The 25,340-nt window shown below is 34.8% G+C and overlaps 1 protein-coding gene across 4 annotated transcripts in view; it reads left to right on the top strand.

Moving 5' to 3' along the window:
* The first annotated feature begins 1,390 nt into the window (after positions 1-1,390).
* The window catches only part of LOC106473569 (dual 3',5'-cyclic-AMP and -GMP phosphodiesterase 11A-like), a 108,623-nt gene continuing 84,673 nt past the window's right edge, over positions 1,391-25,340 (top strand). For 3 of the 4 annotated variants that reach the window (XR_002614016.1, XM_022403048.1, XM_013934258.2), the window contains exon 1: positions 1,391-1,517. The gene's annotated coding sequence lies outside the window, so the exon portion shown is untranslated. Of the gene's footprint in view, positions 1,568-25,340 lie in introns of all 4 variants that reach the window. The other variant, XM_022403041.1, reaches the window with a different exon arrangement.

Below are 25,340 nucleotides of genomic sequence, written 5' to 3'. Positions count from 1 at the left end.
TACCCTATATCTAGTGAATGCTAGAGCATTCGCCAAGGTACAGGATAGTTCTAGAAACGTGGCGTCACACTAGTCATGTGATTTCGCTTACGCAACACTATTGTTTTACATTTTTTAAATTCACCACATACAATATTTACTACTTCATGAAAAGACACAGTATAATTCAAGGAAGGTTGTAAAGGAGCAAATTATCAACGTTCTATTCCGGTAAAGAAGTCGCAACGCCCTCTATAATAATAAAAGCGGTTTTTACGCGACCAGTTATTAGTTTCAGGTTTAACGAGAAGATAGAAAAGGAGTTTCTATGAAGAAAAGAACACTTTCATACTGTACCAGGTGGTCAGTTGTCGCGTTGAATCCGAAGGTTCATGGCTCGCGGCTCGATGTCGCAAAAACGCGTTCCGCACTTTGAGGCCACGGGTGCTCTATAAGAGCGTCAGTCAAATCCCGCTACTCCTAGTGGCTCAGCGGGTGAGTCCGCGGGCTTAAAACGCAAAAAACGGGTTTCTGTACTGGTGTTGGGTAGAGCACAGATAGCTCATTTTGTAGCTTTTTGCTTAAAAACAAACAAACTTACTTTGAACAAAAGAAATGAATAATTCAGAAATTTGAAATAGTATTCATATCATTCACCGAAACTGAAACATTAATTTTACTCGAAATCTATATTATGTTATCAATTAAACGCCGCACATGACGGTCATCAGTCCAAAACAATTTTAAGAATAACTTCATTTCGAAACAAATGTAATTCTGAGAACGAGTTTAATAATAATAAAAGCCTCCTATTTCGTAGAATTCGGTTTTTGTAGAATTAATATTTTAAACATAAAACCTAGTGTTCGACTTCTGTACGTAGACCTGTTTCTTCGCCACACTTTCTTACGTTATACAACCTGTGTAAAAAGGAATAGTAACAAATTAGATAAAAGTCAATTAATAATATGAGCTACTCAGTAAAAGAGTTTTCATAACTTGCCATCTTGCTGGGATTCGTCGTTTAAATAACGATCTGGAATTACATGTGTTTTAGACACAACCAACTTTAACGTGATTAGTTTCCATTATTGATGATTGTTTTCAATTATAAATAGGGATGGACCTAACCATTAAGGTTGTGTTTTGGAGTAAATTGATTATTAAATGTTCACGAGAAATGAAAATTTCCCACGAAAACAGAAGATATGACTAATGATCCAAATCTGCTACGCCCCTCGTTTGTTGGTCCATTTGGGCTTCATAATAAACCACACCTTCACATATATATTATTCTTTCATCGTCAGCCTGCTCGGACATGCGCAAATCGAACTCAAAAACTACGAGTCCAACTCGCACGTTTACCTCCGCGAGCACAGTAGAAAACAACAAGCATTCTGTTCTATGTTAGGCAAGCAGCAACATCTAGATTCTAGACCCAGTTAAATCTGATCTAATCTTTATATATATATATATTTTCTTCACAAGTGGAAACGACAGAAACGAACAGAAATCAGATGTAAGCAGCTTTCCACCAGTAAGTACACGTTGGTAATCACCTTTACAGTTTCTCGTGCTTACTTTAAGGTAAGTGAACGCTGTGAGTGGAGGAAACATTCGGTTTCTTTGACGGACTTGGCTACGTTACTGTGAAATTAATGCACTTTACTAGCTACGACGAAGTTTTACCCCAGAGCATGAAATCGTCCTTGTTGCTCTTTTATATCTTAAACTATCTTTCTATCGCTCTATCTATCTATCATGCGTTATTAATATTGTATTATATTATTATTACGTATTATGAAAGTCTGCTTTTGACCGTCGGAAAGTAATTTGTTTGTTTGAGAACAAAGCCACATTAGGCTATCTGACGTGCTCACAGCGGGGAATCGAACCCCGGGTTTAATCGTTGTAAATCTGTAAACTTACCAATGTCCCACCGGGATTTGCAACGTCCGAAAGAACATGTGTTGAGAGTAATACTGCCTCACGAAACGTAAAGTTTATCACCGGATAATCCTGTCCGACTTAAATAGCGGTAAAGTTTATCACCGGATAATCCTGTCCGACTTAAATAGCGGTAAAGTTTATCACCGGATAATCCTGTCCGACTTAAATAGCGGTAAAGTTTATCACCGGATAATTCTGTCCGACTTAAATAGCGATAAAGTTTATCACCGGATAATCCTGTCCGACTTAAATAGTGGGATTTCACCGTCACCTTTTTAGCGCACCAAAGTGCAAAGCGTGTTTTTTTCAACAAGATGTTACGAACCGTGAATCTTCGGATTTACAGTCCGGGCACGCCAATCAGTAGGTCACGTTAACCCTTCTACAAGAATACCCATGGTTATTTTTGTTAGTGTTTCCATTCTTGCTATAAGTCGGTAAAATAAAATTTATTTGAAAAATTATACTCGTAGCCAATCCTGTCTTATTTTAGTGACGGATCGTTACCAGGGGCCACGTTGTATCATTACCTTGAAGAGATAAATTTTAAGTTTCGTAGAGTTTTTTGTTTGTTTGTTAGGCATGACATTTATATTGAGTGAAAAGTTCAGGCATGACATTTATATTGAGTGAAAAGTTCAGGCATGACATTTATATTGAGTGAAAAGTTTAATTCTATTGTCCAAAAATGTTAACTTACTACAAGAGTTCATTTATATTTTTATAGTGAAGTTGGTTAGGTGTTTGTTTGTAACTAAGCGCAAATTTACACAACGGGCTATCTGTGCTCTGCCCACCGCGAGTATCGAAACCCGGCTCTAAATAACCAATAGCTTAGATTAAGTCAGACATTTTTAATTCTTATAATTGCTTATATGTATATACCATCCTCGGCAGTAAACACAGTGTGTATGACGTAGACAGCGAAAAATTATATGTTACATCAATGGCGTCGGAAGTAAGTACTTGTTGGAGAGGTTCAATCACAAAAGAAAAAAAAAATTAAAGTTTGTCCAAAAATCAACATATGTAAGTTAGACTAGTGTAAAAGTATTTCGCCGTTTTTCATCTCCAGTTTTAATAAGCTCATTTGCCAAAGTTGGTGTTGTGTTTCAGCGCATAGTGAAAAAACGGTTTGTTTGTTTTGAATTTCTCGCAAAGCTACATGAGGGCTATCTGCGCTAGCCGTCCCTAATTTAGCAGTGTGAGACTAGAGGGAAGGCAGCTAGTCATCACCACACACCGCCAACTCATGGGCTACTCTTTTACCAACGAATAGTGGGATTGACCGCTACATTATAACGCCCCCACGTGTTTGTAAGGTAGCCAGTCAGTAACACCCTGCCAACCACACTAAGATAAAACTGACTTTTATAACGCCCCCACAGCTGAAAGGGCGAGCATGTCTGGTGGGACGGGGATTCGAACCCGCGACCCTCAGATTGCGAGTCGAGCGCCCTAACCACCTGGCCGTTCTGTCCACCGCGGGGAATAGAACTCTAGATTTTAGCGTTTTAAGTACATAAACTTGCCTCTGATCCACTGGGGGACTTTCAAAATAATTAAAAAAGTAAGTCTCTTTTGAGCTATATATCTTTCAAGATGTGACCTATTGCGTCGTAGTATTCTAAATACACGCTCGACAGTGGCAGTAGTTGGGGAGGGAGGAAGGTAAGATATAATTGTACCAGTGTTACAAATATCGGAATCAGCTTCCCCTGAGTTTTTAACTGACTTATATGCCAATCTCCTATACCTGGGCTGGCGTGGCCTACTGGCTAGAGTGCCGAACTGTGAATTCCGGGATCTATGGTTCATGTCCCGTTTCTGTCAAATCGTGCTTCATACTTGAATGCTTTATAAGAGCGACAGTAAAATAAAATATACTATTAGAGTAGAGTAGTCTAAGAGTGAGCGTTCGGTGCTGTTGACTAGCTGACTTCCATCAAGTCTATCAGCTCAAAATTAAGGACAGCTAATGCAGATAGCCCTTGTTGAGCCTTGCTCGAATCTCCGAAACAAACAGTTGTATTACATACCATCTAATGATATTTTTTTGACTATCATATTAATAATGACAACCGATTTGATACACAATACATTTCAAGGTAATATTTCTGGAAAGTTCTTCTGGTAGTTGCTGCTTACTATAACTTATGTACTAAAATTACGTTTCGATACAACCTTCTTCCTAGAAATGTTTGAATTCAACATGTGTATATAGTTTGATCTTTAAACGTAAAGTTTGTTTGTTTTAACGAAAAACCACAACGGGCTATCTGCTCAGTCCACCGCGGGAAATCGAACCCGGATTTTAACGTTTTAAGTCCGTAAACTTACCACTGACCCATCGAAGGACTTAAACTTGAGGTTTGTTTGTTTGTAGTTAAAACACAAAGCTACACAGTGGGCTATCTGTACTGTGTCCACCACGGGTATCAAAACCAGGTTTCAAGCGTTATAAGCCCATAGACTAAACGTAAGGAAAATACTCCTTATTGAAATTTTCGTTGTCGGTAAATCAACAAAGTGCTTACTATGAAGATGATACAAAATATTGAGTTGATCTGGTTTCAGTTTTCTTTTATGTATTTTCGTGGCCCGGCATGGCCAGGTGGTTAGGGCGCTCGACTCGCAATCTGAGGGTTGCGGGTTCGAATCCCCGTCACACCAAACATGCTCGCCCTTTTAGCCGTGAGGACGTTAAAATGTGACGGTCAATCCCACTATTCGGTGGTAAAAGAGTAGCCCAAGAGTTGACGGTGGGTGGTGATGACTAGCTGCCTTCCATCTGGTCTTACACTGCTAAATTAGGGACGGCTAGCGCAGATAGCCCTCCAGTAGCTATACGCAAAATTCGAAAAAGAAACAAACAAACAAACGTATTTTCGTGTTTTAACAATTTATTTTTTCTTCTTAAGTTGAACCCCAACCTTTGACGTTGTTACTTAGGATTGAGAGTAAATGTATTCTATAAACTTATGCAACGTAAAACATTTAGCAGAGGAAGCTGTGCCTATGACATCAAAGTTGATCTCAGTTTAAATAATAATTTGTGAAAAAGTAAGTTAACTATGTAGGTAACAGTGAAACATTCGCTTATAAATTAATTAACGAAGCGAACTCCTTATAAGAAAGTGATTACAAGTAGTTAATGTCATAAAAACCAAAGAAAAGCATGAAATAATCAACTCTTATTTCTACGTAATATCTTACATGTATTTATATCTCAAGTAAGTTTATTTTTATACTCTCATATTGAAATAAATCGATGAAATTGTATTTATATATCAAGCGAGGTTGAATTATATGAATCGTAATACCAAACTAAAATATTTTAACTGCGTTTATTTATATATCAAGTGCGGTTGAATTATATAAATCGTAATATCAAACTAAAACATTTTAACTGTGTTTATTTATATATCAAGTGAGGTTGAATTATATGGATTGTAATACCAAACTAAAATATTTTAACTGCGTTTATTTATATATCAAGTGAGGTTGAATTATATGAATCGTAATACCAAACTAAAACATTTTAACTGTGTTTATTTATATATCAAGTGAGGTTTCCTTATTTGTATCTTCTTAGTGAACCAAATTATTTTAACTGGGTTTGGGATTATTGAAACTTTATGTTGATCTATATACTTCGTTTGAACTTTCATATTTGCCAAAGGCAACAAGTAAATAATTTATATGTAATTAAATGTTGGAATTGTAAACTTTGCCGTATCATTACACATTCATTTTCTCACAAGTCACCGTTTAACTCCAATTGAAATGAAAAATTATAAAAAAATTAACACTACTTATTACTTAGAAAACTAAAGCAAAAAATAAAAATACCCATGGTTGCTCCATCTTCGTAGTTTCGGACGCACGAATAATTTCAACGCACGTGTTTGACGTAAGAAACTAAAATACATTAAGTTTAATACAGTATTTTGTATGGTTTTTTTGTAAAGCCAAGGATACGTCACAACCAGTCGCAGAAGTACTTGCGAATGTTCACTATGACGTAACCTAACAACATTCTGGCGTAGACAGGCAACTGGAGAGAATTGGAATCATAACAAAAGTCAAATAAAAACTAGCTTTCTTTTTCAATTTCATTAGGTCTGAGAAAAGCGAATGAAAATATAATATGCTGTAAAAGAGCAACAAAAAATGTGTTATAAACGGGTAGATACGAAGCATTACAAAATCTCGTAAACAAAATACTATTAACATTTGGAATAACAAATTAAGTTATAGCAATTTAATGTGAGCTACCTCAACAACTTATCAGTTTTTAATTAATAAATATTTGGTAAAATAGGGAATGTATTATACAAAAATGTGTAACTCTAGTACAACTTTCATGTTCTGAATCAAACAGTATATATTTCAAACTTAAACAGTTTCCTGACGTGTAGTAATGATTGAAACAAAACACGCCAGTGTTCCCTATTTCCAAATAGGATCATAACAGCTCAGACCGTTATCGTTTTTCGAAGTTTATTTCAAATGTTATACAAGAAACTATAAAATGAAACCTTGGAAAGCTAGGCATTCTCGGAGTGAATTGTTATAGAGTTTCCTTGCATGACAGTTTAGTTTCAAATTACCGTGAGAAACAATGCAAAGTAAAGATGGATCGCGAGGATAGTTTTCTTGCAATAGGCTATGTTGTGAGGGTTTCAACCAAGTTACACAAATGGCTATCCTCTGAAGGTTTCAAGTAAATTACACAAAGGGCTATGTTGTGAAGGTTTCAAGCAAAGTTGTACACCGGGCTATGCTCTGAAGGTTTCAAGCACGTTGCACAGTGGGCTATGTTGTGAAGGTTTCAAGCACGTTGCACAGTGGGCTATGTTGTGAAGGTTTCAACCAAATTGTAAACTGGGCTATGTTGTGAAGGTTTTAAAGAAGAAAAAACAATTAGCTACTGATTACTAGAAATGTAACATTATTTGATATAAGTATGAATGTTAAAAACTAATGAACACCAGACGTGTGTCTTACTAACCGGTAAATGTTATTTAGCACTGTAAGCTTAGTACATAGACTTAGATGAACCTAACTGTTCGTTTAGTCAATTTCCTTCATTAACTTATAACTTTTTATGTTTCTGATTATAGAATTAGTTTAATGTGCCATTTTATCTGGAGAGTGTATTTACTGTTTTTCAAACTTACATTTGAGAAATGTAAAGGAAATACACATACAAACAAACACACATATATATATTATGTATATGAAACGATTTGACTATGTAAGAAGTTTTTGTAATCAGATAATCAGTCTAAGAAGAAAGACAAAGTCTAAATGAGTGAGTAAATCGACTTGAATGTTGCCTTGAGCGGTGTTATTGCATTAAACGATAAAACAGTAAATGTGAAGCTCGAATCTAACATTCGAGTTACCATTTTTCACTGAGGTATACCGGTTTGGAGGAATTCCACCCATCATCAGTAACTGTAGACAAGGCCTAATCTTATCCGTTCGCTTTGGGATAATTCACAACAATAAACTACACGCGTCCAGTACTGGATCTTCTTGAACTTCATATATAAATATAGGATCACTGCGTGAGTAAAATGCATCTCAATACTCCATAAATACATTAGCGTATTGATTAAATCCAATTTACATTTGGTCAAATTTATCGAATCTAACGATCAAACGGTCAGTTTTTTTATGTCCTAACTGACCAAGTAATGATTCTAGTCACTTAATAATTTGACAAATGATGTTGACAATAATGTTTGTGTTTAGTGAGATGATGAAAGCGATACAGCTGTCAAGAGTAATTTGATCTGTTCTTACTATAGCAAATAAAAGCTGGTCTTCATTAAAGTTGTTCTTACAAAATCTATGTTTATAACTATTTCAACAAACCCTTGAATAATCTAAAAGTTGGCAAGTGATTGAAAGTTTCATTCTAACTATTTGTACTTCCTCTGTTTCTCTAGATACTTCGTGTTCTTCTTTCTTTGTATTTCCATGTTTATTTTTATCTTGATATTTCACGTCGTGATTGGCTATCAATCAACCAATCATACATTGCTCAGTTGGCATAATGCCTAAAAGTACAGACTGTTATACTATTCCCATCAATAGTAGTGTGGTTAGAGCATTCATGGCTCCCAAGATGGAAATGCTACATAGAAACGTGTAGAAATAAAAAAAACGTAAGACGCATATTAGAACGAAATGGCTTTAAAAATGTGTAACTGCTTAAAAAACCACTGCTTAATTAAGAGAGATAACCAAACTTGAAGACTAAAATAAAAATTCAATCAATGATATGAACAAAGCTACAGGAGGATGTATCGAAATAAGGATGAACTGACATATACTTTAGTTAAATAAGGATTAACTGGCATATAGTTTTGTTAAATAAGGATAAACTGGCATATATTTAGATAAATAAGGATTAATGGCATATATTTAGTTAAATAAGGATTAACTGGCATATATTTAGTTAAATAAGGATTAACTGGCATATATTTAGTTAAATAAGGATTAACTGGCATATATTTAGTTAAATAAGGATAAACTGGCATATACTTTAGTTAAATAAGGATAAACTGGCATATACTTTAGTTAAATAAGGATAAACTGGCATATACTTTAGTTAAATAAGGATAAACGGGTGAAGTATTGTGAATCAGTAAGCTTAATACTATTTTTAAACATCTCTGATATGATGTTTGAAACCTAATTTACGAATTAAAAGAAATATGAAATAAAAAGTGAACGTGGATTTTATCATAAATAGTGACATTAATGTTTCGTCTAGTTTTATGGCTAATGTATTGAAGTAAAAAAAACAATAAAGAAATAGTATGTTGGACATTCTTTAGCAGTTTTACTGCAAAATGTCACTGTTTTCTCCTGTTAGTTTTCAATAATATCACAGGAAATCTACGTTGATACTTCACAATTTATTTACATCAGGTTTTAGTGTTTTATTACTGTAGCCTATGAAATTATCATAAGCTTTATACAGTTACGCTTAGGACTGGGACTTATTTTTATGATTTTGATATAATACTTTTGTTTGACATGCTTACTCATTTGTACAACAGTCTGTATGTTACTCAAAGGCTTTAAGTAATAGTATATTACATTTTTAGTTATATATTTATGTATATGCACTCACCAATACTTTCGGCTACTCCCGAGTGCCCGGCATGGCCAGGTGGATAAGGCGCTCGACTCGCAATCGTTGGTAAAAGAGTAGCCCAACAGTTGGCGGTGGGTGGTGATGACTAGCTGCCTTCCCTCTAGTCTTACACTGCTAAATTAGGGAGGCTAGTGCAGATAGCCCTCGTGTAGCTTTGCGCGAAAATTCAAAAACAAACAAACAATACTCCCGAGTAGCGAGTACAGTTAGACTCTTGTTATTTTCCAGGAAACCAAATCGTGCACGTGACAGCTGCTTCTTTTTATTTAACTAAGGCAGTTTTATGTACTCTCGTTACCAGGTGTTGTGCGTGCTACTGTGATAAAGAAAATCAAAGGTGAAAATTAACCAGTAATGTTCCTTTGATTGCAACGTTTCGAAAGTTCAGAAAAAAATTATTTGAATATTCTTGGAAACTGTGCCACTGCGAATCTGTTGAAAAATCTCGAAATATCCTAATATATCGAAATTTTAGAAAATTGTTTATCTGTATTGCACAAGTATGTTGAAAAAGAAATACTGATGTTTTCGTCACAACCTTCGTGAGTCGTTCGGACGTAGCTCAAAAAAAAAACCTTTGATTTTATTACTTTTTTTTTTTACCGATAGTTGAAGGTCAGTAGCGCTTTGTTGATTTTTAATCTTGGTTTCATTTGAAGAATCAGAAGCTTCCCCATTCATCATAGCCTCGTTTTCAGCTTTACCCGAGATAGGGGACCATATCACATTCACCTAGTGCAGTCGAAAACAATGCTTGAGGTGTCATTGAAACTAGGATTAGAATATTATTTTCATTCTGATACTTTCGTGTTCGTCAAAGCAATCATACAGGGTTACCTCTACATGAAAAATCTATCCATAGAGATCGTTCTTTGCAGCCCCCCAGTGGCACAGCGGTATGTTTTCGAACTTATACTGTCAGAAACCTGGTTTCGATACCTGTGGTAGACAGAGCACAGATAGCCCTTTATGTAGCTTTGGTCTTAATAACAAACAACAACAACTTTATTTGCATTGAGCCCCCTGGCGGCACAGTGATATGTCTGCGGACTTAAAACGCTAGAAACCGGGTTTCGATACCCGTGGCCGGCAGAGCACAAATAGCCCATTGTGTAACTTTGTACTTAATTCCAAACAAACAAAAACAAACAATGTACGCACCAAAATAATGTAATTAATGGTGCTATGAATCATCTCGAGATCAAGTACTCTACAGTGTTTCAAAATAATTAATATTTTATCCACACTAAGCCGTAAATATACAATAAGTGAATCAAGTTCGAATCGTTTCAAAAGAAGTGTTCAATACTATGTACAAAACCTCCTGGCTTAATTTCATTACACAGATTTGTTTGTTTGTAGTTATGCACAAAGCTACACAAATGTGTGGCTTTGTGCTTAATTACAAACAAACAACTAAATCTTTGCATTGAATTAGAAGTAATTAAGACTAAGCAAACGCGATTATTTAACTATAAAGCAGAACTGCCAAATGTCTGTCTGGTGTCACAAAGTGTTGTGAAGAACTGGTTGAGCCAATTTAGTAGACGAACTCGGGTGGATAACCCAAATATCGAACTTAAAACGATAAGAAATCAGGAGATACAGTTTGAGTTTTGCAGCATTTAAATGTTATCATCTTAATGCCACGAATGAGGGCTCAACTGAGAGACGAGGTCGTTACCAAAATACGTGAAGCCAATGATAATGAAAGTGATTACTGCTGGCTAGCACGTGTACCTCTTTTTGTACAAACGGTTTGTGTACTACGGCGCAAAATAGTGGAATAGGGCAACCCACATCCTCATCTATAGCATTACATTTTAAGCTTGACATTGTCGGGTACCTTCGCTAGTTGTTAACGTTTTTCCAATCGCATTTATTCATGCCAAGCTGAAATCAGGCTAGGAAGTCCGCAGTTTAAGTGTAGTTGTTGTAGGTAGTTATCTAACTCAGTTTTAAAGTGGACCAACGAACATTTTTGGTGATGAATTGTGGGTAAATTTCTTTCGAACAATAATTATTTCTTAACAAGTTATTTGTTATTAAAGTATATGATACTTGTTTTTGGTCTTCACTTGTTAATAATCAATACAAAAAGAAAGACGATACATTATATTCGTGGTACAGTGACCACTCTGGCTGAGCTGGCGAATACTTAAAAATACCTTATACTTATTTTCGACTAGTATTAAGTAATGCACTGAACTATCCGTACAAGGTCCGTGTTAGTATTCAGAAAACGTTATACAGAGTTTTACTACATTTACTGTATACACAGAGAATGTGCTAGAGAGAATCGCTATTGTGGGGTTATACTGGAATAAGATGTGGTGATCCACAGCTGTGAGTTTGTAACTGTTCCAAGTTTGACTCTTGTAGGATTAATAGGTAGAGCAGCAACACTGTAAGCGTCTAAACGTAAACTCTTTAGATTTTTTATTGTTGCACTACATGTTATGAAGTAAATGCTAAAATGCATTTAAAGAGCTTAAAAGAGAAGAAAAAACAAGATGAAGATACGAAGGGGTAACAAGGTTTGTGGTCGACGCGTTGTCATTGACTAACATATCAATCAGATACATGATGAATATTCCTTCCAGTATAGTATATTGTGCACGTTATCGAGGGATTAAAATAAGCCCAGAGGAAATTAGACCCGAAACTTTAATAACGTATATCAATAAGAAATTTGCTAATATATTCTATGGAACAAGAAAAGCAACAATGATCACAAAGTTTTAGTTATTTTATAGTCTATGACTGTTAGCTTTATTGTTTTTAATTTCATTACGGAACGTTAACTTAACGGTCTGTAAGATAAGTAGAGTTAGGGGAGTTTCGCAGGAAGTCGTTATGGAAGTGCTTCATGTTAGACGTCAAGGCGAGAAACTTCCATCAGCATTAAATAACGGAAGTTGTAATGCTGTCATGTAAGGTCTTTGATATGCGAGTTTATAGCATCAATATGAATACATTATAAAAGTTTCGACCACAATCAGTCAATGAACTTTGTTAATTACCAAAGTTCTTGTTTGGTGTTCGTTCCTAAATTTGTGCAAGTTTTAAAGATGTTTTTTTTTAACCTCAATAAAACGAAGAAAAGCAAAAAAGTATGCATTTCATAGGGTAATCCTGTGATAATTTTACATGTTAAAATTACATAATTTTGTTCATTTTCATCTGCTAGACTCTCATGTTTTCATGCACAAAGGTTGTACAAATGTAGTTTCGTGTAAGACCTTAAAATTTATGACCTTTAATAAACGTTACCACTACTATGATTCTTATAGCGTCATTATAGTGTCACAACAAGGATATAGTTATTGATTTATGTAGCCGATTTTAGAAACAAATAATGTAGTCTATTGAAGCGACCGAGATAGACACTCCTGGTATAGTCCCTCGTCGTATTTCTTCAACTCCTGAAAATATCACCAATCATTCCTGTCACGTAGGAGTTAGTTGTTTAATAACATTGTTTCATGAAGTTATGTGGAGGAGCCCGCTTATAAGTTGATCATAAAAATAATATACAGGTCTGCTATCTTTATTGGTGAATTGGACAAACCTAAAACCTGGAGCGGTAGAATTTACCCACTTTCATTTTTGAGTTTAGGGAAACCAAGAAAGAAAAAAGTGATGTAATAGAATTTGTTCAAGCCTTATAAAGGTAATTAATACGATCTAACTACCTTATGGCTGAGTAGTATATAGCCAATAATTGGTTTAGTATGATCCAGCTACCTTATGACTGAGTAATATATAGCCGATAATTGGTTTAGTGTGATCCAGCTACCTTACGACTGAGTAGTATATAGCCAATAACTGGTTTAGTATGATCCAGCTACCTTATTACTGAGTAGTATATAGCCGATAATTGGTTTAGTGTGATCCAACTACCGTATGACTGAGTAAGATATAGCCAATAACTGGTTTAGTATGATCCAGCTACCTTATTACTGAGTAGTATATAGCCGATAATTGGTTTAGTGTGATCCAGCTACCTTACGACTGAGTAGTATATAGCCAATAACTGGTTTAGTATGATCCAGCTACCTTATGACTGAGTAATATATAGCCGATAATTGGTTTAGTGTGATCCAGCTACCTTATAACTGAGTAGGATATAGCCAATAACTGGTTTAGTTGTATCCAGTTACCTTATGGCTGAGTAATATACAGCCGATAATTGGTTTAGTGTGATCCAGCTACCTTATGACTGAGTAGTATATAGCCGATAATTGGTTAGTGTGATCCAGCTACCTTACGACTGAGTAGTATATAGCCAATAACTGGTTTAGTATGATCCAGCTACCATATTACTGAGTAATATATAGCCGATAATTGGTTTAGTGTGATCCAACTACCGTATGACTGAGTAAGATATAGCCAATAACTGGTTTAGTATGATCCAGCTACCTTATGACTGAGTAATATATAGCCGATAATTGGTTTAGTGTGATCCAGCTACCTTATAACTGAGTAGGATATAGCCAATAACTGGTTTAGTTGTATCCAGTTACCTTATGGCTGAGTAGGATGTAGCCAATAACTAGTTTAGTGGGATCCAGCTAGCTTCTTGGAGAAACTGGTTTAAAATATGGTTCACTTGTAGTTGAGTAAAAATGTCTAGTTGGGTACGACATGCCAGAAAATTAGTTAAAATGAACCAACTCATCATTTGGTTGAATAGAAAAATGTAAGAGAAGTTTAAAAGAACCTTTACACTTTGTGGTCGAGTACAAATGAATACTGAATATGTGAATGAGTTTAAGTATCTAGGAACCACAGTGACAAATGATAATAAAATGTTAAATAGAATTGCAAGCGAATATAAAAAAATTCTAGAACTTAAAAGAAATTTTCAATAAATGAAGAATCAGCAAAAAACTAAAATCAAAATACACAGCGTCCTTTTAAAACCAGTTGTCCTATATATATTGAAGTATGGTCATTTACAAATATTTAGAAAAAAGTTGAGGTTTTTGAAAATATAATTAATTTATACTACAAATACCGTAAAAACAAGATCAATGAGACGGGCTGGGTATGTTGCCATGATGAAAGACCGTATACTTCCCAAGATTGCTATGTTTGGAAGACCACAAGGAAGACTGAAAAAAGATTTCTAGATGCCGCAAAAGATGCCTTTGATATTGGTATAAAATATGGGGAATGGTCAGAGGTTGCACGGGACAGGAAGAGATTTCAAGAGAGCGGCCAAGGGATTGATAGACACGCGTGCTATAAGAGTGAGTGAGCGGTAACGAACAAAATGACACAGAAACAGATTTAAAATGACATGTTCGCTTTATGGTTGAGTAGGAAATATATCAGAGAAGTGGTTATAAAGGACATATTTACCTTGTGTTGAAGTAGGAGAAGGAAGTGGTTAAAAAGGACATGACATATTTACCATGTTTGTGTTGAGTAGGACATACAAGAGAAGTGGTTAAAAAGGACTTGACATATTTACCGTGTTTGTGTTGAGTAGGACATACGAGGGAAGTGGTTAAAAAGGTCATATTTACCGTATTTGTGTTGAGTAGAACATACGAGGGAAGTGGTTAAAAAGGTCATATTTACCGTGTTTGTGTTGAGTAGGACATACGAGGGAAGTGGTTAAAAAGGGCATACTTACCGTGTTTGTGTTGGAGTAGGACATACGGGGGAAGTGGTTAAAAAGGGAATATTTACCGTGTTTGTGTTGGAGTAGGACATTCTAAAAAGTGTCACTAGTATGTTTTAACTTGTAATCACAACTTTCTCAAGTAATAGTTTAAAAGGATTCTTCTGTTTTGTGAATTAAAAATGGTTGTAACACTAAGTATACAGTGGTCATGCCCCAAAACAACCAAAATAAAAATTTGTCCACTTTCAGAACTTTTGTTTATGAAGCGGATTTATAAAGCCTGTTCATATGATTAAGTGGGATACATGTAACACTACGATAGGATTTTCAGAAGAACGCTATTTTCTGAAACAAAAATTGGCCACCTAAAGTTTCAGACAATATCCTTTTTTTCAAGCATAATTTTTGAAATATTTTATAGAGTTAACAGCAAATCGTAAGTAATTAACATTCATAAAAGATGCCCAAAGGCTGTGGATTTTCTACTGTGTATAATAGCCTTCAGTTGACATAGGGATTTCTGAAAGGAATACGAGAGCTAGCTTTCCTTTAATTGCTTTTACGAATACGTTTTGCATAAATGTGACACTTCATTAAAGAGATTAGTAACCTGAAAGCCTGTTAACGTGTAAGCAGATTTCTAATGAACTACACATTCAATAAGTTACTCGTAGTTAATATTCTAATTACCTATAGAAAACGTACGTGAAGAAAAGGTTATTTGTTTAGTTGGGTATAACTGTTGTCTTGATGTGTATGTTGATAAAATGTCACGAAAATGACATCCGCCTTCAATTTAACATTGTCACATGGAACGTCTCTTACTTCGCAACACTTGAAATCTTTAGTCACAACTCGAAATGCTTCTTGTGCACGTCCCAAGGTCACGTGTAATAGGACTTTCGTGTGTAGCATTTATAAAATGTAATAAAAATCAGATATTGGTATTAGTTTTCATGTTAAAAGGATGTTAACTCCCTGTGAGAAGTCAGTCTTTTTCAAGAAAGGAATGGTGATCCCATTAACAAGCCAGATATCATACTAAAGTCATATGTTCGAAAACACGAGTTACTCAAGAACAAAGTGGATCCAATTCACCTTCTTTAAAACATTTTTTTGTTGTTGTTGTTAAGCGCAATGGTACACATTTGTTGTCTTCTCACAGCGAGTATCTAAACCCGATTTTTAGCATGAAAAACCCACAGACTTACCGCAAAGCCACAGGGCGGGTTAACTTTAAATAAAGGTAAAAAGTGACATGAAAGATCATAGTTAGTTGATGGTTAAAATATTCCAGAGCTCACAGAGAAAATAGGAAAAAGCTAGTTTCCCAGAATTTCATAGTAATAATTTTCTCGTACTATTCCTACCTTTTGGTAGAAGTTACTTAGCTAGGTTGAAACGGGGTGATACTTTTATCCTGCTTTTTTTAGAATGTCCCCAGTGACACAGCGGTATGTCTGCGGATTTACAACGCTAGAAACCAGGTTTCGATACTCATGGTAGGCAGAGCACAGCTAGCCCATTGTGTAGCTTTGTGCTTAATTACAAACAAACTTATCTGTAGTGGTTAAATGGGAATCTGGAGCTATTATCCAGTACAATATTTTATTAAGTATAAAGAAGAAAGTTTCCCTCATAGAATGACTTTCCCCGTGACAAGGTAAACATTTCTCCACGCCCATCTCTCCCAAATTCTTCTAATTCTGAAAAGTTAGCACCGGTTTCAATCTTGCGCGGTGAAGATCACGTTTTAATGTATGCCCCCTTTTGTTGTACCCCCCCAACTTATATTTTTTCTATAATATTGTTTTATCTAGGGGCAGTGCTAGTCCATTGGAGGCCCCCAGCATAATTTTTTTTACCCCCTTACTCATCCCATAAAAATATTTATTACAATATTTCCGTATATCAAAAATACACATACAAGTACACTTGTTAAAAAGTAATTCATACTCGTATACTAGCACTACTGCGCCGATATCTTTTTGAAATCATGCACACTGTGTGTGTACTGCACTTATCAACCAATCAGCGCACGCGCACCGTATGTTTCTTATAGCTAAGGGATTCTTCTTAGCGATCCTCTTACCTGGGGGTAGGGGCTGGACCAATCAAAATGAGGAAGATTCACTATTATAGGAATGTGGAAACCTTGAAGAAAAAGGGTTAATGAAAATGTTAGTTGGTATAGACATAGACCCATGACACATGTACAAAAAGCTGTATTCAGCATCACCAAGCATTATTTCATGTTTTTTACACAAAAAAATGTAATTCATTACAGTCGATAAAAATGTAACGGATTGACTTACAAAACGAATAATAGAAATATTCAGAAAATATCTGCGCTATGTCCGCAACTGGGATAGAACATCGAATTACAGTGTTTCATAAAGGTAAACCAATCAGATTTGTATAAAGAAAAATCAAGAGTCAAAATCTCTATTTCTCGAGTAAAAAAGCAACTTGTCACGTGCAAAGAAGAAGGCTGCGCTGTTCGAGACGTCAAACTGTCTAGTCTTAGAGAAATAACTTTGTTTACTTTCAAACCGAGCATCAAACCTGAATTGTTGATATTGTCTTTCATATTTTATACATCACTCGCAATTCAATGGATTCACCCAAGAGCGTGGAAACTTTTATTTTACCACTTCACCCAATTGCCCCCATAATAACAATCGAAGTTACTGTAATAGTAGAATCTGTCAGATCTTTCACTACTCTTTAGTTTTAAATAATTTGTTACTGCTCATATATCAATAAAGATATTAAGTTGTTCTAGCTAGTAAAAATAAGGCATAACGAAGGCTGTTCTGTTTCAGGCCTTGTGGATGTTTTTCAATACGTTTCTGAATGTTACATTTTTCAGAAACGGATGTATCGTTTTAGACTCATTGAATAATTGTCAATTTGTTGACAGCGATAAGCGTTATTACATGCTATAACATATTTGAAATATTAATAAGTAAAATATACAATATTACAACACAATAAGAGCGATAATCATTTCTTTTCCTATTGGCCCAATAAGGGTTTTCATTGAAAAAATATACATATTATAATTTCATTCACACTTTCTGTTCACGATACTAACGACGAAGCCTTTAGCTCAATAACAGAGCTTATTAGGCTTGCTGGGTTATAACATATAACTCTGTTCATATCACTCTTTATTTCTCGGTGGGTAATATGTTATAACGCAAAAAGGCTGATAGTAATTTTCCTCCAGTGCGTCTTAAGAGCTCTGGTCAACTGAACGAAAGTACTTGTCGTACAACACTGGTTTCAGTGATAATTCTTGAATTATTGTCAGTCTTATTATGATATACTATCATACTTATTACTCATTATGATATCACACTTCCCAAGACAGTATGTCCCGCCTTCCTTCTTTAAAATTTATATATATTTAACAAATATCAGTGGAAACTGATTAATTATAAGTTTTTGGCCGAATTGTTTTTCTTTTTTTTGGGGGGGGGGGAGGCGAGAGCGGCCCATTGATTAGGGTACCGGACTGTGGATATGAGGCTTCGTGGTTCTCGTCCAGTTGCAGTAACAAAAAAAAAAAAGAAAAAAAAAATGCGTTCTGCACATTGAGCCGTAGATGCGTCATAGGAGTGACGGTGAAACGTACTGCTGATCCACCGGGGGACTTGAAAGCAAGGTTACGCCACCTACCAACACCCCTGACCATCATTCTTATAGCGTGAATATTGGTGCTATATTTATCCATACGTTACTATTCTATAATATTTTTCATCCCTCTTTTTGTAAACTTATGGGCAGCAAACAAGTGAAAATTTAAAGCTGTAATTAAATTTATTTTTGTTTAAAAGTTACAAATTACGAAGCAATTTTACGTAAGCTTATTAGTTTAATGCTGTTTTTGTTGAATGATTAAAATACTCTCAAACTCAGAGATTCTTGTCTCCTTAGCCAATCCGATTATTTTAAAGGACAAGTGTGTATTAACATTATTGCTTTTTCTTGTTAACTCTTAACAACAACAAAAATTAAATTAGTACCTTTGAGTCCACTTAACCCATAAAATTAATTCAAGTTAAATGTGAATCGAATTTTCAGGAGCATTCGAATGTCTAGTTTGCTCTGCGTTAATGATAAACAAAATAAGAGCAAACGCTATTAGTTGTTTCAACTTTCATAACGTTCAGTATCCTAACTTAGAAAACAATAAATTCATTTGGTGAGTAACGAAAATAATTACTTTTCAATAAACATTAAACGAGTTTCCAGAAATCAGAGAGAGAAAGAAAAAAAAACACACATGCCAAGTAAAGTCCTGTAATTGTTTTCACATTGACTAATTCAGTGCTATTTTTGCAAAAACCATCGACCTTCAGCACGAGCTTGAGATAATATAAATGTTAATCACAATTTGTTCTTAAGCACGTCTAAGATAATATAGATATAAGTCGTACCTATTCTAAACTACTTTTTATTTTCACGTGGAAGTTAAAATAAAAGTAGGTCTTATCGATCCAACCCAAATTAAGTACCCGTGTTGTTTTTAGGTGCGTGGTACTTCTGGTTCTATTAAATATTATGAAGAAGAGAAAAACTTCTGTGTTTAGAATTAAGTAACAGTAGTCGTGACAAATATAGGGGCTATTTTCCACAGGCTCTGCCCAATCATAAAGATGTAGCAATAGAGATTTAATTTCTGGTTGATATGTGTATTTAATAGAACGCTATTTCTGGTTGATAAGTGTATTTAATAGAATGCTATTTCTGGTTGATATGTGTATTTAATAGAACGCTATTTCTGGTTGATATGTGTATTTAATAGAACGCTATTTCTGGTTGATATGTGTATTTAATAGAATGCTATTTCTGGTTGATATGTGTATTTGATAGAACGCTATTTCTGGTTGATATGTGTATTTAATAGAACGCTATTTCTGGTTGATATGTGTATTAGAAAAACGTAGTTCTAGCGTTTAGTTCGTTATAAAAATGAAGAACTTTTGTAGGCGCTAGTGTTTAAAATTATGCATTTCTTTAGTTTCATAAATGTTATAGATAGCTTTTAGCTGGATTTTTTAAAAATGTGAATGTTCCTACTTATTACGAATCAACAATTAGTAACATTAGGTCATGTTATAAACTGTAATCACCGTAACCCTTAACCCTTGAGTTATCGACTCCATGTTTATACCGTTCACTTCCAGTGGGATCCACATATTGTTTCATATTGATCAATTTTATGTTTTTGCTCAGTATAGCTTTCGGCAAAAAAGAATTGGAAAAAGTTTTCAGGAAAAAAGTATTTATTTTCCACGACAAAAATATATAAGGATCTAAAAAGTAAATATTGAATTTAATAGCAATATTGATGGCATTTTTGTTTAATGTTTTGTGAGATTTATGTTATTAGGAATCCTGTAAACCAGAAATTTATGGACCCACAACCAATTGTTTACATAAATAGTTTGCATTAAAAAGCCGAGGGGTATACCTCAGCCGGTATTTTCAGGTATAAAGTATTGTAAACAATTATCCTGTTGCAGATCAGATAATTAATATCTCACGTAAATGATAATTACCAAAGTGGTAAAATATGAAATAATTCGATATGCATATATATATAATTAAACCATTGAATTCTAGAGTATAACATATTTAATCTGCTCCGATGTTATCAGTTGCGTAAGGCTGTTGTCTTTAAGTTTCATGTATACTCTCTCATCTTCATGACCAAATTTCTGAATGGCAATAAGCATCTAGAAACTAGATATAGTGGTCTTAAATGCATTTCAAACTGATTTCTCAAAGTCCGTTCCCTTGGCTGTGGTTTCGCAAGAGATGTTTCGGGTTGGACAACATAAAAATGTATAACAGGTTAAAAATATATATATTTTGTAAAAGAAAAACGAATCGTAATGTTAAAAGTATAGTCCGTGTTTTCCGCATATTTTCTACCCAGAAGTACTTAAAATATTTTGTAATTAATCTAGAGCTCTCAGATGTCGCTGTTTTGTGTGTTTCTTGTGACGAAACTAAGACCAACGTGTACACTATCGATCTACTGTCTATTTGTTATCGTTAGTACGCATAGAAAGCCATTCTTTAGATAGAAAGACGTATTGTTTCTGAAAACACAAAACTTGCCGTATAAATTAGAAGAAAACGCAATAAAACTGTCTATTTTTCTTTCAGCAATTCCACAAATATTCAAAATTACTACCGCACACATCAGTATTGGCTAACTTTCTTTTTTCTTCTTCATTTAAGATTTTTCTTCTCTTTCAAACTAGTGGAGAAGATTTGGAGACTACCAGCACATTAAAGAAAGCTAAAACGCCCGTGACGTGGGAAGAGTATTTTGCTCTCTCACGATAAGGTCTTAACAAAAGGGGGAACGGAATAAAACCCTTAAACGAAACACTTACTTGCAAATCGGGCCCGGCATGTCCAGGTGGTTAGGGCGTTCGACTCTCAATCTGCGGGTCGCGGGTTCGAATCCCCGTCACACCAAACGTGCTCACCCTTTCAGCCGTGTGGGCGTTATAATGTGACGGTCAATCCCACTATTCGTTGGTAAAAGAGTAGCCCAAGAGTTGGCGGTGGGTGGTGATGACTAGCTGCCTTCCCTCTAGTCTTACACTGCTAAATTAGGGACGGCTAACGCAGATAACTCTCTGTAAAGCTTTGCGCGAAATTCAAAACAAATAAACTTCCAAATCGTTTATTATTTGTTCACCCAAACGACACGTTACGCAGACAATGGGCTAAACGGCTAAGTAACGACCTCTATAGTTCAGACAAAGCCATCCCTAATTTTGAACTGCGACCCAGAAGCACTTCACGTATTATAAGTCTTGTTCAGGAAAATATGACGCCGTACAGGGTGTTTCGAAACTTCTGCAGAGTGAACTTTCCTTCATTACACCATCATGGGTGTCCGCAGACATTTTTCCGGGGGGGGGGCAAAGTAGTGTGAAATTGTGATGTGAATAAAAAAATTCATATACATATGCTGAATGAATAAGGAAAGAATGATGTTTCTCATTTTACGGGGGGCAAGTACCCCTTGCCCCTCCCGGCGAATGCCCATGTTCTCCTTCAAGCTTATTCTCATGTTTTGGATAATGTTAATTGAACTTTGAAATATCCTGCTTGCTGACATATATTTCATTCAAATCACCAATCTCTTTTTGTTTAAAGACAAAGAAAAAGAAAAGAAATAAAATCAATACTCATTTGTGAAAAAATCGATTGAGTTATTTAGTATACTATGGTTTTCAAACGCACTTTACCATGTCGAAACTCTCCTAAATAAAACCAGTGATTTTCAACGTGCCTCTAGTAAAGTTTTGTTTCCGAGAAACCTCATACACTGTCTTTCTTTAAACTCAACAATTCACGTATTAGAAACTGTTTTTTTATTATCGGGAATACTTTAACTTTGATATATACATATATTTATTTATATATATATATTTACAATGATATTGCTGGATACTGTCTGTCAATTAGTCTAAATTTTACTATATGGCGTGATATAAAATATTCTCTTTCAATAACTCGATTTTATACTTGGACCATTAAAGTATTTACAAAAAAATCTTTTAAGATTTCTGGTTGTTTCGTTTACAAGACACTTAATGAAGAGAAGTCTATTCAGAAACTGAACAAATGAGGCAACATGTATTGCTCAATGCATTAATTTAGATATAACACACTTAATATAAATCTAGATTGAGATTTCATCTGAAACCTTTCAGTTTCAGATTTTTGAGTGATACCAATGAAAATTATATGAGCGTCAATATTTTGCTAATGGTAACTTTGAACACAAGTCCCGATGAAACCAACAATACGAAAGTCTTTGAATTTGGGCTGACGTAAGGTTTCATTATACCGTTGCTTCCTAACTCAATACACATGTTAAAGATTTCATACATATCGCTTAAGAACTTGATAGACTAATCAAGCCTAGTTTATAGGTGTTTTGTATATATGCCGTTTCGAGCATTAATTTCGTTTTTGCTGATAATGTACCATTGTTATAAGCGAGTGAACTTTTTGTTTTGATGGTTGAAGTAAAGAGTTATATATGTAATATGGAGAAAAATAAACCATCCAGTCAATATTACAGCAGAGGTTTTGCAGTTTGGTGTAGTCAAGACTCTGGATATTTCTAAAGTTCGAGTATAGGGCCAATTTATTTCGAAAATCACCTGCTTTTAGAAAGGATAAATAAAGAAATAACAATATTTTGGCATGTTAAAGCAAATGATAACCGAAAACTAACTGAACGAGGTTATAATACATTTATGTTACGCGACGTATGCAGTCAGACATTGCTGAGACATAGCTAACCACCATGATAAGTGAGAATAACTCTTAAATGATGACATCCTGAGGATATAAGCATGTTCTCGCTTCTATGTATGCTAACTGACAGAACGCATTTCAATTCACAGCGTTCAGAGGTCCTCACTCCTCTGTGAGATTACTAGATGAATGTTTTCAGATAATAACGGATAGAGGTCCCCACACCTCTGTGGGACTACTGGATGAATGTTTTCACATGATAGTAGATAGAGGTCCTCACATTGCTGTGTGATTACTGGATGAATGTTTTCATATGGTAGCAGATAGAGGTCCTCATATTGCTGTGTGATTACTGGATGAATGTTTTCATATAGTAGCAGATAGAGGTCCTCATATTGCTGTGTGATTACTGGATGAATGTTTTCATATGGTAACGGATAGAGGTCCTCACATCGCTGTGTGATAACTGGATGAATGTTTTCAGATAATAACGGATAGAGGTCCCCACACCTCTGTGGGACTACTGGATGAATGTTTTCACATGATAGTAGATAGAGGTCCTCACATTGCTGTGTGATTACTGGATGAATGTTTTCATATGGTAGCAGATAGAGGTCCTCATATTGCTGTGTGATTACTGGATGAATGTTTTCATATGGTAGCAGATAGAGGTCCTCAGACTTCTGTGGGATTACTAGATACATATTTTCATATGATAACTGATTACTCTGTGGGATTACTGGATAAATATTTTCATATGATAACTGATTACTCTGTGGGATTACTGGATAAATATTTTCAGATGATAACAGATAGAGGTCCTCACATTGCTGTGTGATTACTGGATGAATGTTTTCATATGATAACAGATAGAGGTCCTCACACCTCAGTGGGATTACTGGATAAATGTATTCAGATGATAATTCTCACATCTGTAAGTAATGATGATATACTACAGACATATGTAATAAATCTGACTACGCTACTCTTTGAAACAACCAACACATCTGTGTATTTCTTGTATACAACTGAAACATTCTGCTCTTTTGGCCACGCTGTTTTGTATTTTTATCACAATAATAAAGTAGGCTGCCTAGGGTAAGGTTAAATAATTTCCAGTAAAAGATAGTTCTCAGGAAATACCTTTATATTAAGCTCTTCAGAACCACATAGACAGTTGAACCATTCCAAATCCACAAGGCAACGTGAACTTTAATAGCCATTTCAATTACGTTACTTTTTCTTCTAATTTAAATCTTAGTTGCAAATATTTCAAACTCCCGTACTGTGTAGTTTCGTGTATATATTTTTACTTATTCCACAAGTCAGTGGTAAGTTTCCGGATTTATAATTCTAAAATACGAATTTTGATTTCCTACAGCATACACAATAAATATGACCTATTATGTAGCTTTACGCTAAAAAAAAAACACTCAAAAATAATATTTCGTACATAACACGTTTTTATAATTCATTGGTGTGGTTTAATAATAAGAACAGTTGTCCGCTAACCATTGGGCCAATTAACACAGAAGTAAATGGATACATGGATTAAACATTATTTAATATAATTCTAAAACCGCATAAAATGTAAACATTAGAATATATATCGTCAACGCTAGGAAATGTTCACTTGAAAAAGTATTTTGACTTAACGATATAAAGTTACGTTAGATTCCTTGATTTATACATTGAACCAAAGACAGAGAGCGCAGCATCAGTGATTTAATTGAAAGAAATATGCCAATAAGTTCTCGACATGATTATTATTTCTCCTGAATGTTTATGCGGCAATTCTATTATTATTATTTTTTCAAATTGATAATCTATGAGTCCTAATCTATGTCCATACCTCTTCTACATACCCTAAACAATTAGAGATAAAAGCAATCCATCGATAATTATTTTAGCGAGGAAATGTACGTGTTTTCCTATTCATGTAGATTAATTTCAAACGAAGTTTTAGTTCATGTTATTAAATCCCCTTGTGCTCATCAGCTTCAAGTAGACGAGTCCCAGTGTTATTGTGAGTAAAATACATAGAGTGTAGAACAAATAGTAACGTTTCTCGCAGAGTACCTAAAAACATTAGTGTTATCAATAATACATATGTTTAAGTGCATATTTGTTCTGCGTATTACAAAGTAAATAACATAATGCACGTTCCATAAAATGTTTTGTATCGTTTAAAATAACAATTTACAGGCTTTTATTCTTATACAGTATACTGTATTTTGTTCATATAATTTCGTATATATATATACATGTAATAATATTATATATATACATGTAAT

Source organism: Limulus polyphemus, unplaced genomic scaffold, assembly GCF_000517525.1.
Source record: "Limulus polyphemus unplaced genomic scaffold, Limulus_polyphemus-2.1.2 Scaffold131, whole genome shotgun sequence".
Classification (NCBI taxonomy): domain Eukaryota; kingdom Metazoa; phylum Arthropoda; class Merostomata; order Xiphosura; family Limulidae; genus Limulus; species Limulus polyphemus.
Note: the sequence above shows the minus strand (reverse complement) of the source record. Positions and strands in the feature narration are given on the sequence as shown.